General features: G+C 45.3%; 1 protein-coding gene and 1 pseudogene across 3 annotated transcripts in view; one reads left to right on the plus strand and one right to left on the minus strand.

Moving 5' to 3' along the window:
• The window catches only part of PDE10A (phosphodiesterase 10A), a 475,662-nt gene that overhangs the window by 257,072 nt on the left and 201,482 nt on the right, over window positions 1-17,108 (minus strand). The window lies entirely within an intron of this gene.
• Window positions 10,311-10,984, plus strand: LOC109434922 (ferritin heavy chain; annotated as a pseudogene).

The following is a 17,108-nucleotide window of genomic DNA, read 5'->3' on the forward strand; positions in this document are numbered from 1 at the left end:
AATCCTGGAGGATGCTGGAGCCAGCAGACGGTTGTCAGTGCATTCAGCACTCTTTGTGAACACCCTTAAATTCTGACAAATAAGATGTAAAAGCAGAATCGATAATATGGTATGCTTGATTCAGCGTTAGACCACATTTTAGTGTAGCCAGGTGGTGACAGAAGCCATTAAGAAGAAAAACAACAAAAGGATAACGTTAAAAGGAGGAAATCCAATCCATGAGCCTAATTGCTTTTGTGAACAAGGGAAGACGCCATTTTTCAGTGTAATAGTGGCTCATTAGAGGATGGGTTGGAAACCATCGCAGAAGACTTCAGAGCTGCCCTTTCACCAAATATTCTTGCAATCCTAAATGTGCATGGACAAGCACACATATTCACGGACGGGCATAAAATGAGGTCCACCCATGAAGGCACATCCTGCACACTTAGGTGTGAATGCATGCCTGCCCCTTGCTTTATGGTTCTGTGATGAACCCTGGGGTCCTGACACAGCTTGTGTCTGAAGTCCCAACTGTAAAACTCTGTCACTGTAAGTGATGGGGAATGGGTGCTTGGACAATATTTCCTGATTTGATTTCCCCGGGGGTCTGCCTCTCCTGAGTGTTGGCTGCTTCTCGCCTTTGCCGCTGTGTTTGTTGTTTGAGGTCTCTTACCATAGGTACAGCCATCATTTGGCTGTTGCTCAGGGAGACGCTGTGGCCAAGCCCCCAGAGTGGCTTTTTGGTTTGTTGTAAACATTATGGTGAGCAGTGAATTCTTGCAGTGACAACATTTAAAATTACACATAAAGAGGGCAGGGTACAACAGTTTCTAAAACAAAGGAATGTAATGTCATATACATGTGGTAGAAAGAGAAATTACCAGGTTTTTTGTCAATAAAATCATAAACTATATTTGTATGTGTTCTTTTGTTTCCCACACGTTTTGGCCAGTGCCTGTTAGGAAACCCTTAGAGAGAAGACTAGATATTAGCCATTTGCACAAGAACACAGATAGGAGCATAAGCATGGTGGATGGACCCGCTGCTCTCTGGTTTTTGTGGCCCTTAGCATTCTCACACAGCTGGACCTGGGTGGCTCTTCCCCACATCAGCCCTCTCCCCGCATCAGCCCTCTCCCCCATCAGACCTCGCCTAAACTCAGGGATCTGTGGCACTTCCTCCTCCAGTAAATGCTATTATGTGTGCTTCAGGAAGATTGTGGAAAATGTAAAGTACTTTGGTGTTAAGGAGATGGTCGTGAATGCATGAGAACTAAAACAATGGTTCGTTGAAATGACACAGAATTCTCTCTATTCCAAGTTTTAGCAAACCCAAAACAGCCCAGAGCAGGGCTGTCTCCACCACCTTCACCTTCCTTTCAGTCCACCCCCAGGTTCGCCTACCCCCCACCTCCATCCTGCTGCCCCTTAAAGCAGCTGTGCCCACCACCCCCCAGCTCCCAGACAAGGCCCAGAGGCAGGCTGCTACCCTGTGGTGGGGGTGGGGGGAGGGGGGAGGGGCGTGCCTTTTGTGAGAAAGCTGTATATTCGTGATACTTGGGAAGGTTCTTAACTATGGAATCCAAGTTACCAAACTGAGGGATCCTGAAGTGGTTCTTTAAAATAAAGATGGTATCACAACCCCGTGTTTCACTCTATAAGAAAAGAAGAATTGGGGGCCGGCCCGGTGGCTCAGGCAGTTAGAGCTCCGTGCTCCTAACTCCGAAGGCTGCCGGTTCGATTCCCACATGGGCCAGTGGGCTCTCAACCACAAGGTTGCCAGTTCAATTCCTCGAGTCCCGCAAGGGATGGTGGGCTCTGCCCCCTGCAACTAAGATTGAACACGGCACCTTGAGCTGAGCTGCCTCCCGGATGGCTCAGTTGTTGGTTGGAGCGCGGGCTCTCAACCACAAGGTTGCCAGTTCAATTCCTCGACTCCCGCAAGTGATGGTGGGCAGCGCCCCCTGCAACTAAAAAATTGAACACGGCACCTTGAGCTGAGCTGCCGCTGAGCTCCCGGATGGCTCAGTTGGTTGGAGCCTGTCCTCTCAACCACAAGGTTGCCGGTTCGACTCCCGCAAGGGATGGTGGGCTGTGCCCCCTGCAACTAGCAACGGCAACTGGACCTGGAGCTGAGCTGTGCCCTCCACAACTAAGACTGCAAGAACAACAACTTGAAGCTGAACAGAACCCTCCACAACTAAGATTGAAAGGACAACAATTTGACCATTGTTCCCCAATAAAATCCTGTTCCCCTTCCCCAATAAAATCTTTAAAAAAAAAAAAAAAAAAAAAAAAAAAAAAAGAAAAGAAGAATTGCAAAATCGAGAAGTTCACGAAATAAAAGGTTTGCTCTGAACGATCACCCCCTCCAGTGGGACAAACTTCAAATATCTCGAACCAATTTGACTCCCACAAATTTCATTAGCAAGATGCCATTCTCCACGCTGATGTTTATCGCTGGGCAGTGATGCCAAGGGGCCGGCCTTAGACGGACTTCTCCACAGTATGAAATGGAGATTGACTAACACTGTGCACTGCGTCAGCTACATCTCCTCTGAATCCCTCTGTACTGACCCTCACAGCCCTCCTGTGAGGCATGCTGGCTCCGCCCTACAGACAGGAGTGGTGAAAGGTGGCAGGGATAGGATACAACTTTCCAAAGTACTCCTTCTTACATTGCTTTTTCTTTAAAGTCGTATCAATTAATTTTTTTTAAAATGTTATGTTGCGCATTAACGAAAAATCAAAAGCCAAAACTAAAACAACACTCCCCGCCCCCCACTGGCACTGCTTATGCAGGACACGTATGTAAAATTACAGATTGTATATGTACGGAATTCACAGAGAATTCACATAGTCATCACAGTCTCTGATTTAAACATGGGCGTTTCCATGGGCGAAACTGTGTGACTTCGGTCAGGTCACATAATGTGTGACATTCGGTGTCAGGACCTTTCAGATGGCTAACACAACACTAACCCCAGCGTGTGTGAATGAGCGCCCTGCACACAGTGTGTCCGCAGCACACGGTAACGACACTGCCCAGAAGGAGGCCGTGCAAGCATTTGTCAGGCATGCAGGAGGCTTTCATGTCTCTCAGGGAGAATCACGGCTTATTTGCCTTTGATGCATGACAGGATTTTATTTGCAGGGCACGTGAACTACAGTGTTGAGTGTCCCCTCCGTGTCAGATCCTACCGTCCTCTGTTGGTCACACAGCAGAACCAGCAGAGGTTGCATTTGAACCCAGGTCTCACACGCCAAGGCTCACGATCCTTCCTCCATGAGCCAGTTTGTATTTCATTTCAGTGTTAAACAGTCCCAGCCCAGGCCCCGTCTGCCACTATGCAGGGACCACTGCTAACCTCCCCAGGGGCTTCTAAGGCCATCTATCAGATGGTCTCATCCAAAGCGGAAGTGAACAGTGTCTGGCCCAGGCTGCTCACTCACTGTTCCTCTGGCACATCTCTCAAGTACTCACATCAAATGTTGCCACAGATTGCCGCCATTCTCTCCTGCCTGGCTTCTGGGGTCCCAGCCTTCAGCCTCGCCCTTCTGAAGTTCCTTTCCCTGATAAAAGCACAGTGAGATCCACAGGTGGCAAATGTGATCGGACTACCTGGTGGCTCTCAGGGACAAATGCAGGCTTGTTGGCAGCCTGGAGGGCTTCCTGCACTGTCCAGCCTCACCTCCCCGCAGCTTTAGACTCCTGGTGCCCCAGATGGCTGGCTCACCCGGTCTCCTTCTCGCCTCCACGCCCAACTCCTGCTACAGGTCAGCCCGCTGCCCTCAGGAGGCCTGCCCTGAGCCCCAGTAGCAGCTGCCACCCCTACCTTCCCCTCCCAGTTCATTTCCCCACGTTATCATGAAGTGGCCTGGCCACCTGTCCTGCTGGGTTGTAAACCCTGAGTCAGTCTTGTTTACCATTTTATTGTACGAGTTCAAAACAAGCGCTCAATAAGTACTTACTGAATTAATGAATTTTAATTATATCCTTTACACTTTTTGAATGCACACCAAATGAACTCATAGGCAGGCATCTTACGTCATCCCTTAAAGTCCTTATAATGAATCATTTCTTGAATATGTCCCTTTTGGTTCAGTGGTTTTAGGGTAAAAGATGTGATTTTCAAAAGTATCTAATTAGTGGCAGGACTCACCCACGCATACAAATCTGATCCCGGGGCTTTCACGAGAGTCCACTAACGCAAACGTGCAGGAAGGTAATGCAGGGTGACAGCCGGGAGATGTGAGAGACCCAGCACCGAACCCAGAGCGTTAGCCTGTGGGAGAGAGGACCATGAACCCGCCTCGTAGGTGCTGTGAGGTTGTGCAGGGGCCTGAGGCTGGGAGACGTCTGCTCCATTCTCTTCTGCTCAGAGGAGGTGGACCAAAAGTTTAGCTTGTACCTTAGGGTACAACTTCATAGCAGACTGCCACACTGTGAAGAGGTAGAGCCACCCCCATGTCTTTCCGGTGTCTGAATGAGGACAGGATTTGTGATTAGGCCTCTGGCACGTCCAGTACGATGATCGTTCGGCCGTTACAAAGACTTCTTCCTCTGGCTGGCATGGGCTCTGCCTTCTGCCTCACTGGCCCAGCAATCACGGGTGTCCCACTGGGCACACTTCACGAGCAGAGTCATGGGGTCCCACGGCCCTCTCTCGTCTGCTGGTCTTCCGCCTGCCTTGGGGCTCGAACTCCCAGAGGTCAGGTGCATCTGGAGAAGTGTTTCTCCTCAACACCTTAGTGCAGAAAGCATTTTCTTAGCAGCAACACACACGGCACACAACCAAGGCCTGCTGATCTCGCACAGTAGATTTCGTGTTTAGGAGAAAATGCACATCTGAAACTACCTCGGCATCTTGGTTACGTAGGAGCAATCCCTCCCTCCTGTCCTAGTAGAATAAACACTCTTAGACGGGGGGAAAGTATTGTCCAATACAACCAGAAGAAGTGGAGGAAGACTGCCTTCTATTTCCAAATTCCACCTGGACCCATGGCTGCTGTGCTGCAGACGCAAGTATGCTGCATATTTACAGTTTGCAGAAACCAGTCGAACCCTCTCTCACCGCGTTACCATCATAGAGGATAGAAGAGGTCTGGACAATGAATAGCCTAAATGATATACCAATTCCAGGCATCGCATTTTAATTTCAACAAAGCATTATGTTCCCTAACTTGTTTTAAGTGTCAAATCAATGGATCAGTGTTTTCTTTACTTACTTGCTTTAGAGATTTGAGTTTACTATGAATAGCTATACAATATTTAGTTCAGATTTTTATTGGTTTGGGGGAATATTACGTGAAATCATGAGTTATGTGAAACATTTAAAATTGCAGTGAAGTTTTTAGACTACGAAAAGCAGACAAGCATAATACCCCATATTATCATCATGGTTTCTTTCTACACTATCATCTAAAAAACCTGTAACTATTGTAAGAGTCTAGACTAATTGGTTTTGAAGACATGATTTGTTTGAACAATGCTCACCACTCTAAAAGAACAGTCTTATATTCTCCACATCTTGGCACCAATTAAACTGATCTCAGGGTTAATTTTTTTTCTGGGGCCAATTAACTTCAGGCAAGGAGGTGAAATAATACATCCATGGGTACTTGGTTAAATAGTTTTCAGACTTCCAATAATGCCTGCTGTTCCCGTGATGCTCATAAAACTTTTTAGAAGTCCCCCCCCCCCCAGTTATACACAATTATCTGAAATTGACTTAATATTTAACTTTTCTAAATTGTATTCGGAATTGCATAAATCTAGTTTGAAGTACAGTTGACCCTTGAACAACACAAGTTTCAACTCTACAGGTCCACCTATATGTGAACTTTTTTCAATAAATACACAGCTTGCCCTCTATATCTCTGGTTTTCACATCTGTGGATCCCACCGACCACGGTTGGGAAACAGTATGTTTTCTGTCGGGAATCCACAGACACAGCCCATCCTGTGCATTGTCCTATGCCATTTTATATAAGGGACCTGAGCATCTGTGGATTTTGGTATCTGTGAGGGTCCTGGCACCCATCCCCCTCAGATACCGAGGGGTGACTACAGTGAAGTTTTGGGGAAGTCAAAAGTTACGCATGGATTTTCAAGTGCCTGAGTGTTGTTGGCACCTCTAGTCCCAGCATTGTTCAAGGGTCAGCTGTAAATATTTTACTTTTAATGGATAGAAGTGGAAACCTCTCACAAAATCGTAGAAGACTGTATGCAATAATGTTACATAATACATAATTCAAGTCACTATAAATGTAACATAAACCAGAATGAAAAAGGTAGTTCATTATATAACAGGATTCCTGAGTTTGGGGCTAGTGCACAGGCATATCTATTTATAAGTTAATTAAATACGGAGACAAACCTACAAAATCAGAGAAGTAGGGAATCCTTTTATTTTTTAAAACATTACCCTCAGCCTTATAATTAAGCAATTTTCAGGCCATTATACACCATGTTTAAATGTAGTAACTACAGACAACCTGAGTGAGTGCAGCCCACTTCAATTAGCACAATGGAAACAAAGAAGAGAGGGAGAGGCCTGTGAAGAAGTCAGAAGGAATCTGCCAGTGAATGGAGCACCAGGCAGATGCAAAAGCAATGCTAGAGTCACATACAGCTAGAGCTTCGAAGTCACTGCTCCCAACGTGTCCTCTAGCGGAGCCAGGGGGTGCCGAGAGCAGCCCTGGGGCTGGGACATCAGCCTTTCTCTTGGGGCTGAGGGGCTGTGAGAAGCCACTTCCCTGTGGACTGAATTTCCTCACTGATAAAAAAGGAGGAGCTTGCACTCCACAGCCTCTGAGTTCCTGTCCGTCTACAAGCTTCTCTGAGTGAAAAACTACTCCCTCCAGTAGGGTTTGGTTTTGTTTTTCAAACTATCCGGGACAGAGGATGGATGGAAAGCCCTAAATGTTGACAGTGAAGATGCAAAATCAGAACAAAATCAGGCTCCAAAACAGAACAAAAACCCACTCATTGAGAACGTCAACTTGCTAAAAGCAGAGTTGTAACAAGTTGGCAGCTTTCCCCCGTGTTTGCTGTAGCTTTCAATTCAAGCAATTATGGGATCACCACACCACATACACACCCCAGGAATAAATCACACACACCCTAGGAATAAATCCTTTATTTGAAAATGAAGTCAATTAGAAAACAATATTTATTTTATGGCCCCATTTCTATACCACATTTTCCCCGGAAGTGAACAATGTTTCTATGTGGAAACATAAATGAGGGTGTTTTTCCCCTACGGTAAACAATATGCATAATACTAAGAGTACGTCATTTAGAGACCAACTTTCTGCACAGCAACGTTAGGAACTCTGCGGACTCCTCTCCCAGTGAAACTGGTAAAAAGTATTTAAAAAAAAAATACCTAAAGCTTCTGGAAACTTGCCTAAGGGCACACAGCAAAAAAAGAAGCATTTATTCAAGAAAATCTACAGACATTTGTTGAGAATGGCAGATACGTATGGTATTTGAACTGAAGTGTCATCTTCACTCCCTCCTCCCAGCTCAGCAAGCTGGAGACTCTACTCCAGGTGGTTGCAGCCAAGAACACAGGGCTCTCTGCTCCCCAACTCTTAATCTCAGGGCTTTCTCCCCGAGAGAAGCAGACTTCAGTGTTTCTTATTCTGCCCCCAGCTGCTCGTATCCCAGGTAAGTGCAGTGGTGAGGTGGGACCTCCTTCTTCTGCCCAGACTCCACTCATGAAATAGAGGCTGTCGTGTGGGGTGGCCTGTGGGGCCTCTAGTCCCGCTCCCCACACAAGAACGCAGGACATGGTGAGGCCAAAGAGGAACACCCACGGAGCCATAGGTAGGAGAGTCATACCACTACAGTCTCACTGGAGACTGGAGTCACGTGACCTTCAACCTGCTGTCCGCTTCTCTGCCTGCCAAACAACCGACCAACTCTCGACTCCCAACTCCCGACTCGACTCACTCCCCAACGAACGCAGCCGCGGCAGTTATATCAGTGGCTAATTGGCTAACTGGTAACAGCTGATGGTCAATTAGCCACAGCTGACGGCCATCTACTACTCGAGTCAGCACCTTTCCACGTAAGGCCGAGAGCCTGGAAACCGTTCTCTGGGACTCTGTCTCCACAGAGGCCCTGCCTTGGATGTGGTGTGCTGAGAACATGGGGCCCTAGTCACCTTCCCAAACTTTGAGATGGTGGTTCCATGCCAGGAGAGGCAAGCAAAGAGGACCCCAAACTGCTGCCTGCCCCTCCTCCCCAACACGTGCACAGCTCCTAGAGCACAGATTTCACTTAGAGAGAAGTTTACCACTGCCCCAGCCAGCCCCAGCCCTAGAGCCCAGGTTCATTGATTTGCCTGTTTGGGGTGGGGGTAGGAAGCAGGATATAAAACAAATCACTCCTATATCTTCCCAAAGGAACTGACTTCATTCACAACAGAGCCTGGAGAAGTTTAACATGAGGGCACTCTCGAGAACAGTGGAGGTTACAGTGAAAGGCAACTGGGAAAAGATTTCTGATTTTAATGAGAGACAGCCTAGAGCTGGCTCATAGGACAGAGCCGGGGGTAAGGCTGCTGGCAGGATCCCTCCTAGGGTCAGAATACTAATAGGACCTAGAAACTGTTCCTTCAAAGGAGCCAGAATTTATTTGGATTTTTTTTGTAAATCAATTTATGCCTAGGACATTGTTGAGAACAACTGAACAATCAGCCAGCAAGGCAATTGTGGAGTTTAAAAGCTGTGTGTAGTCAAGGAAAAGAGAGAGAGAGCCCCACCAGCACCACTATCGCCCCAAGGTGACTGTGGGCACACCGGAATCCGTGCCTCCCTGAGGGGCAACAGCAGAGGCTTACACTATGTGTGTGCGCATGTGTGTGCATGTGTAAGAGTGTGTGTGTGCGTGTATGTGTGCGTGTGTGTGTGTGTGTGTGTGTGTGAGAGAGAGAGAGAGAGAGAGAGAGAGAGAGAGAACAGGGCTTCACTAAAATAATCCAGCTAATAACAAATAAATAAGCAAATACAATAACAAGTTTTGGGTGGAGAGAGAACCAATATCCAGACTTGTTACAATATATTATCTGAAGTGTCCAGTTTCCAACAAAAAAAATTATGAGGCATGCAAAGAAACAGGAAAGTATGATCCACACACTGGGGAGTGGAGAGTGAGGGAAAGCAAAAAATAAACAGGCAACAGAAACTGCCCGTGAGAGTGACCAGATGTGAGATTTATCAGGAAATTTCAAAGTAGCCATTATAAATACGCTCTCCAAACTAAAGAGAACAATGATTAAAGAGTAAAGGAAGGTATAAGGACAATTGTTGCATCAAACAGAAAATATCAATGAAGAGAAATTATGAAAAAAAGGTGGAAATTATAGAGTTGAAAAGTACAATAAAGTATTGACTAGAGGGTCTCAACAGTAAATATGAACTAGCAGGATAAAGAATTAACAAACTCGAAGATATTGGTAGAGATTAGGCAAACTAGAGAGAAAAAAGAATGAAGAAAAAATGAACAGAGTCCCACAGAAAAGTGGGGTACAATTAAGCATAGCAACATACATATAATGGAAGTGCCAGAAGAAGAGAGAGAAAAAAGAAGAAAAAAATATGCAAATAAATAATTGCTGAAACTCCCCTAATTTATTGAAAAAACAGTAACCTACACACTTAGGAAGCTCAATGAACTAAAAATCTGATCAACTCAGAGACCCACAAACAGATATTATAGTAAAAAAACACTGAAAGCAAAGACAAGGAGAAAAATCTTGAAAGCAGCAAGAGAAAACCGATGCACATACAAGAAAACCCTGCAGGTTAACAGCTGACATTCCATCAGAAACAATGGAGGCCAGAAGGCAGTGGAATAACATATTCAAAATGCTCAAAGGAAAACAAATGCTGACAAAGAATTCTATATCTAGCAAAGGTGTACTTCAAAAATAAAAAGGAAATAACACTCTTCCTAAAGCAAAACCTGAGATAATGTGACACTAGCAGACCTGCTCTATGAGAAACACGAAAGGAAGTTTCATACAGTCTTGATGCTGAAGACTGTAACTCTAATCCACATGAGCAAAGACCACCCGTAAAAGTCATTACATAATTATAAAAAATATAAAAATAAACGCATATTTTCCTCCTTTCTTAACCTACTTAAAAAGCTCCTTTTAAAATAATTGTATAAAATAATAGGTACGTAATGTATTGTTGGGCCTCTAACATAAAGAAATATAACAGAAGTGCAGGGACAGTCTTCGTCCAGAGTTGCCATGGTTTTCTACTTCAATAGCGCTTGGATGGAACTGGCATTCGTCCCCCAGCCCTCTGGTCACTCAGATCTAGCTCTCCAGACAGCGCGCTCGGACCACCCCAAGGTTCCCGCCAGTGCCCCAGCGCCATGCAGCCACTGACACCTCTGCTTAGCCGCCCACCAGGACCACCGTGTCCCCCTCACAGGTGCGCCTGAACTGCCACCAGGACATGGAGGCAGCCATCAAACGCCACGTCAACCTGAGCTCTACGCCTCCTACATCTACCTGTCCATGTCTTACGACTTTGACCACGATCATGTGGCTTTGAAGAACTTTGCCAAACATTTTCTTCACCAATCTCATGAGGAGAGGAAACATGCTAAGAAACTGATGAAGCTACAGAACCAGCAAAGTGGCCGAATCTTCCTTCAGGGTGTCAAGAAACCAGACTGTGACGACTGGGAGAATGGGTTGAATGCAGTGGACTGTGCGTTACAGTTGGAAAAAAGTGTGACTCAGTCACTGCTGGAATTGCACAAACTGGCCATTAACAAAAATGATGTCCATTTGTATGATTTCATTGAGACTCATTACCTGAATGAGCAGTTGAAACCCATCAAAGAATTGGGTGACCACATAACCAATTTACGCAAGATGGGGGCCCCTGAATGTGGCATGGCAGAGTATCTCTTTGACAAGCACACCTGGGCAACAGCAATAGGAGCTAAGCCTTTGGCTGGCTTCCAGTAGCCACAGGGTGGCTTCCTGGTCACCAAAGCAGTTCATACATGTTGGGGTTACCTTTACCTTTCTGTAGGTTGTACCAAATCATCTACTTACGTTCTTTCATTTGTACCATTTCTTCAACTAAAGTAATTTGTTACCCCCCCAAAAAAAAGGTGTAGTATATTTAGCATTAACATCACAAAGTAAATGGGTGTAGACAAAGCTGTAATTGCTAAGGAAACAATGACAGGTGATAAAGCAATAATTATAAAAATATATTATTGGGTTTGTAATATAATTGATGTAATATATGACAATAATACAATAAAAAGGGGGAAGAGAATAGAGCTACATAGGAGGAACATTTCTATATCCCACTGGAATTAAGCTAGTATAAATTGAAAGCTGCTTCTGATAAGTTAAGAAGTATATTACCAAAAATAATCACTAAAAATTAACTCAAAAATATAGAGTGACCATTTCACACCCACTAGAATGGTTGTTATCAAATCAAAAACAAAACGGAAAAAAACAAAGGGTGGGGAGAAATTGGAAACTTTTTCATTGCTCGTGGAAATGTAAAATGATGCAGCCTCTATGGAAAATGACTTGATGACTTCTCAAAAATTTAAACAGTTGTACTTCTGTGTATACACCCAAAAGAAGTGAAAGCAGAGACTCAAACAGGTATCTGCACCCACTGTTCACAGCAGCGTTATTCACAACAGCCAAAAGGTAGAAGCAACCCAAGTGTCTGATGATGGATGAATGGATAAAAAAGAAAAGTCCATACATACAATGGAATAGTGTTCACAATGGTTAACATGGTATATTTTATGTTATGTATATTTTACACAGTAAAAAAGAATTCATTGTGACCACAGAGGAAGATAAAGAGAAAACCCCCCAGTATTGCTCAGTCACTACTCCTGCTGAGAACACTGAGTATTCATTCCTATCAACCCTAGAATAAGCACCTCAGAAAATTATTTTATTCCTCAGGCTTAACTTTATTAAGTGAATCTCATGAAGTGAATCCCTCCTTTCCCTTCAACCTCCCAACTCCTTATTATTGGAAAAAAAAAAAAAAAAAGCCACATTTCCTCGGTAGCTAACTGAGTGCTGATTTAAGTGTGATGAATGCCTCCCCTAAACATCAGGGAGATTACTCAGTAATACCACTAGTTGCTCAAGGTACCCTTGTTTGAACAGCCACGGGAGAAGCAGCGGACTCCTTGGATCGATTTAGCATCTCCTCCATCTCTGCAGAAACACTTGTGTTAAGCCTTAAATTCTAGTCTGTTTCCCAGGGTTATAAAAAATGAAAACTGGGAGAAAGAACCCTAACATCGACTACCACCTATGAAGAAAGCAGGAGACCCAGACTCGATCCATATAGAGGGATCACTACTTCTAATCATAAATGTGTAAAGTGGCCTGATATAGTAGAAAGAGAGAGGGGTTTGACATCAGAAACAACAACAACAACAATAGAGTGAGAAAATCATTAATGAAACTAAAATGTTACATTAGGAAATGACATAAGATATATAGAAAAAGAGACATAAGATATATAGACATAAGCTATATAGAAAACAAAACAAAAGAGACATAAGATATATAGAAAACAAAAAGGAAAATAATGGACACAAATCCAGCTATATTAATAATAACATTAAATGTTAATGGATTAAATAATACAGTCAAAAGGAAGAGATTGTCAGACTGGAAAAAATAGCATAATCAAACTATTTGTTGTCTACAGAAGACACACATTAGATCTGAAACTACAAATAGACTTAAAGCAAATGGTTGAAAAAGATATATCATGCAAACAGCAACCACTGGAAAGCTGGATTGACTAGACTAATAGCAGACAAAATAGTCTTTAAAACAACAACAAAAAATGTTACTACAGATAAAGAGGGGCATTTTATAATGATAAAATGGTCAATCCATCAGGAAGATGTAACCATTACCAATATATGTGGAGAACAGAGCACAAAAAAATACATGAAGCAAAACTGACAGAAGTGAAGAGAGAAACAATTCAACAATAATAGTTAGAAACTTCAATACCCCAGTTTCAATAATGAATAGAACAATGAGACAGAGATCAACAAGAAATAGGACACTTAATACTATAAACCAAATAAATCTAACTTTTATCAATAGCACATTCCACCAAACCACAGCAGAATATACATTTTTCTCAAGAGCATATGGAAAGATTCTCCAGGATAGACCACATTCTAGGCAATAAAACAACCTCAATAAATTCAATAGAATAAAAATAATAGAAAGGGTTTTCTCTAGCCATAATGGAAAAAAATTAGAAATCAATAACACGGAGAAATTTGGAAAACTCACAAATAGGTGAAAATACAACAATCTACTCTTAAACAACTGATAGGTCAAAGAAGAAATAAAAAGGAAACTGGAAAACACTTCAAGATGAATGATACAGACACATCATCATACCCAAACTTATGTAATGCAGCCAAGGCAGTGTTTAGAGGGAGATTTATAGCTGTAAATGCCTGTATTAACAAAGCAGAAAGATCTCAAATCAATAACCTACCCTTCCTCTTAAGACACTGGAAGGAGAGCACACTAAATCTAAAGTGCAGAAGGAAGGTAATCATAAAAATTAGAGTGGAAAATAATGAAACAGAGAACAGAAAAACGATAGAGAAATTCAATGAAGCTGAAGACTGGTACATGTTTATAGCAGCATTATTCACAATAGCGAAAAGGTGGAAATAGTCCCAATATCCATCAAGTGAAGACTGGATAAACAAAATGTGGTCTTCCCATAAAATAGAATATTATTCATCCATAAAAAGGAATGAAGTACTGATCCTTGCCACAACATGGATGAACCTTGAAAACATTATGCTCTGTGAAAGACGATGGTCACAAAAGATCACATACCATGGGACCATACACTATGGGACCCATCCACATGAAAGTCCAGAATAGGAGAAACTATACAGACAGGGCGTAGGTTAAAGATTGCTTTGAGTGGGAGGGGGAGGGGGCGAGGTGGCAGACAGAGAGAGAGCTCAAGGGCATGACGCTCATTTTTACAGTGATGAAAATATTCTGAAATTGGCTGTGCTGACGGTTGCACACATCTATGAATATGCCAAAAATCACAAAATTACATGCTTCAATGGGTGAATTATACGTCAAGAAAGCTTTCATAAATTATCACTTCACTTTGTGGCTTCTGACATTAGCACATACACAGCATGTCTTTTCCTTTTTGCAGATAACATCATATGGAATATAAGAAAATTTGAAGAAAAAAAATTAGAATGCCATTTGTCACCCACCCAATATATTGCGTAGATTCGGAATAGGAGAGAATTAAATAGTCAGATTTGAATTTAAATGAACTTTTGCCACAGACGACATTCTGTGCAGTTTTATGCCTAGTTTTATAAGGATAACGCTTAGGGTTCACCGCACTGAGAATGAAATTCTGTCTCCCAAGGGCCTGTAGAAAGAGTATTTTCCAAGTGTGCCATCGCAGGAATTAGTTCATCATCAGCTTATCTTTGATTCCAAAACAACATTTAAAGTATGCAACATACTAGGTTCTCTGTACCCCTAGGAGGACCTTTGGGGAAAAGGTTCCTGCTTTCGATTACATGACTGTCCCTGAGAGGATGAGGTCGCTGCGCTGATGATTTTACAGGTAGGTATGAGGAGAGAACGTGAGACATGAAGTGTTCATGGATGCAAGGTGGTTGGCACAGGTTGGGAAACTAGGGTATTCAGCTTACTATGTCTGGACACCAGAGACAGAGGGCCTACTTGTAATTTGAAATTCTTCCATGCCCGTGGGTGATAGGAAGCCAGTTCAATGCCTTGTACGTGGAGAATAAGCGTTCGTTACAAAGCACCCACTGTGGTGCAGACGGATGAGGGAGTACAGTTTGTTCAAACACAGGCCCAACTTCAGCTGCCTGCAGTGGATGCTGGGAAACGGGGCACTTGACGGAGACCCACTGTCGGGCCCCGCTCCATCCTGTGTGGCTCTGTGACCCCGCACGTGCGTCTCCCGTTCCTCCGGGTGTGTGCAGAACCAGAAAGACCACACCACGACAGCTCACTGCCCTTGGGACTTGCTGGGCAGAGCTCTGTGAGTGTGTGCTCACTCAGGCTGGGGCTACACCGTGTCCTGATGCCACAAAACTGGTTCTGTGGACTCTAACGTGCACCCGCATTGAGCAAGGGGCTGGGGACAGGCAAATAAGATGATGTCTGCCACTACGAAGGAGTCTGGAGGGGAAGGAGACATAAATGGCTGTAGAATACCAAGAGATGTAAGATGTCTTGGTGTTGGAGGGGAGAGTGATGTACCTTCGTGTGCATTTGTGTGTGTGCGCGCACATGTGTGCATATGTGCACGTGTGTGCATGTGTGTACATACATGTGTGCATGTACGTGTGTGTGCGTGTGTGTGTTTGGAGGGGGTCAGGCAAGACTTCATGGTCTGGAGGCTGGTCTTGAAGAACGACTGCTAGAGAAGCTAGGGGAGAGGAATTCTACAGGTGGAGAGACCCCCACATGCTGTACAGAGATGCTTTGGGGGGACTGGGAGCCTTCTGGCCATGAGTACTTGGGCTCAGGTGCAGGCGGAGAGGGCAGGAGGGTGAGACGGGGGAGCAGGAGGGTGAGGCAGGGGGCAGGAGGGTGAGGAGGGGGCAGGAGGGTGAGGGGAGCAGGAGGGTGAGGTTGGGGGCAGGAGGGTGAGGGTGGGGGCAGGAGGGTGAGGGTGGGGCAGGAGGGTGAGGGTGGGGGCAGGAGGGTGAGGGGACAGGAGGGTGAGGGTGGGGGCAGGAGGGTGAGGAGGGGCAGGAGGGTGAGGGTGGGGGCAGGAGGGTGAGGGGACAGGAGGGTGAGGTGGGGGCAGGAGGGTGAGGGGACAGGAGGGTGAGGGTGGGGGCAGGAGGGTGAGGGACAGGAGGGTGAGGGTGGGGGCAGGAGGGTGAGGAGGGGGCAGGAGGGTGAGGAGGGGCAGGAGGGTGAGGAGGGGCAGGATGGTGAGGCAGGGGGCAGGAGGGTGAGGGGGCAGGAGGGTGAGGGTGGGGGCTGGAGAGCAAGGGGGGGGGATGGAGGGTGAGGCGCGGGGGGGCCAGGCCAGACCAGCTGTGCCCAGTGGCCTGATACTGTCCTTCAAGTGTAAGCCATGCTTGAGGCCCTGATGGGTTGGAGCTTCCTCCGGTCACAGTCAGGGTCGGGTGAACTCAGAACACTGAATCTGCCCAAGGACAAGCTCTGTGTGTAATCAGTACAAAAGCAGAGAACAGGTACAGTTTTAAGATGTACCTTTCTAAAAACACCCTGCCCTTTCTCTGTTTCCTCTGACAGTGACTACTTTTAACTTACAATGAAGCAGACTGTGCTCCCAGGTGCTGACGTCAATGGGCTTTCTGCCTGAGCGCAGACCTCACACCGACCCGAAGGGCCTCATTCTAATCACTGGCACGTGGGCTGGCAGCTTCCCTAGCCACCAGCTCTTAACCGGGACAGCCCTGCCCTTCTGGGGACACGTGTGCATACAGCCTTGGCAAAAAAGAGGGGAATCTTCAGTACCATTTCAGAAACCTATGTGAATGTCAAGAAGTGGGCTGTTAGACCAACTAATTTGCTGTGGGAGAGTGACAGCATGTGGCACACCTCTGAATGTGTTGACAAGCATCACAAAATTCCAAAGAGCGAGACACAGGACAAGCAGTCACCATCAGTCATGCATGAGTTCCCGGAGCTGGCGGCCAGCCTTTCGCCCAGAGGAAGCTAGGTTTGCAGACCCTGAGCAACACCGTCCCACAGCCCCTCCAGGAATCTCTCATCACCTAAACGGCACTAGAACCAGTGAACATAAGGGCTCTGACAGTCTCACTGCACAGATGGAACTCGCAGAAGTAGGGCTCGCCTGGGGAAGGTGGGAGACTGAGTCAGCCAACTGATGACAGCCCTGCGTGGTGACCTTTGGTAGCCAAAATACCTGCCACTCTTCAGCCTCCCATGTACCCGGAAATGCAATGTAATCAAACGAGGTGGCGTCTTTTAGAAGCACACACATTCCACTTCCCGAAAAACTCACTTTGGAGAAGGAAAGGCTGTGTTGTGTTGC

Source organism: Rhinolophus sinicus, linkage group LG05 (genome assembly GCF_036562045.2).
Source record: "Rhinolophus sinicus isolate RSC01 linkage group LG05, ASM3656204v1, whole genome shotgun sequence".
Lineage (NCBI taxonomy): Eukaryota > Metazoa > Chordata > Mammalia > Chiroptera > Rhinolophidae > Rhinolophus > Rhinolophus sinicus.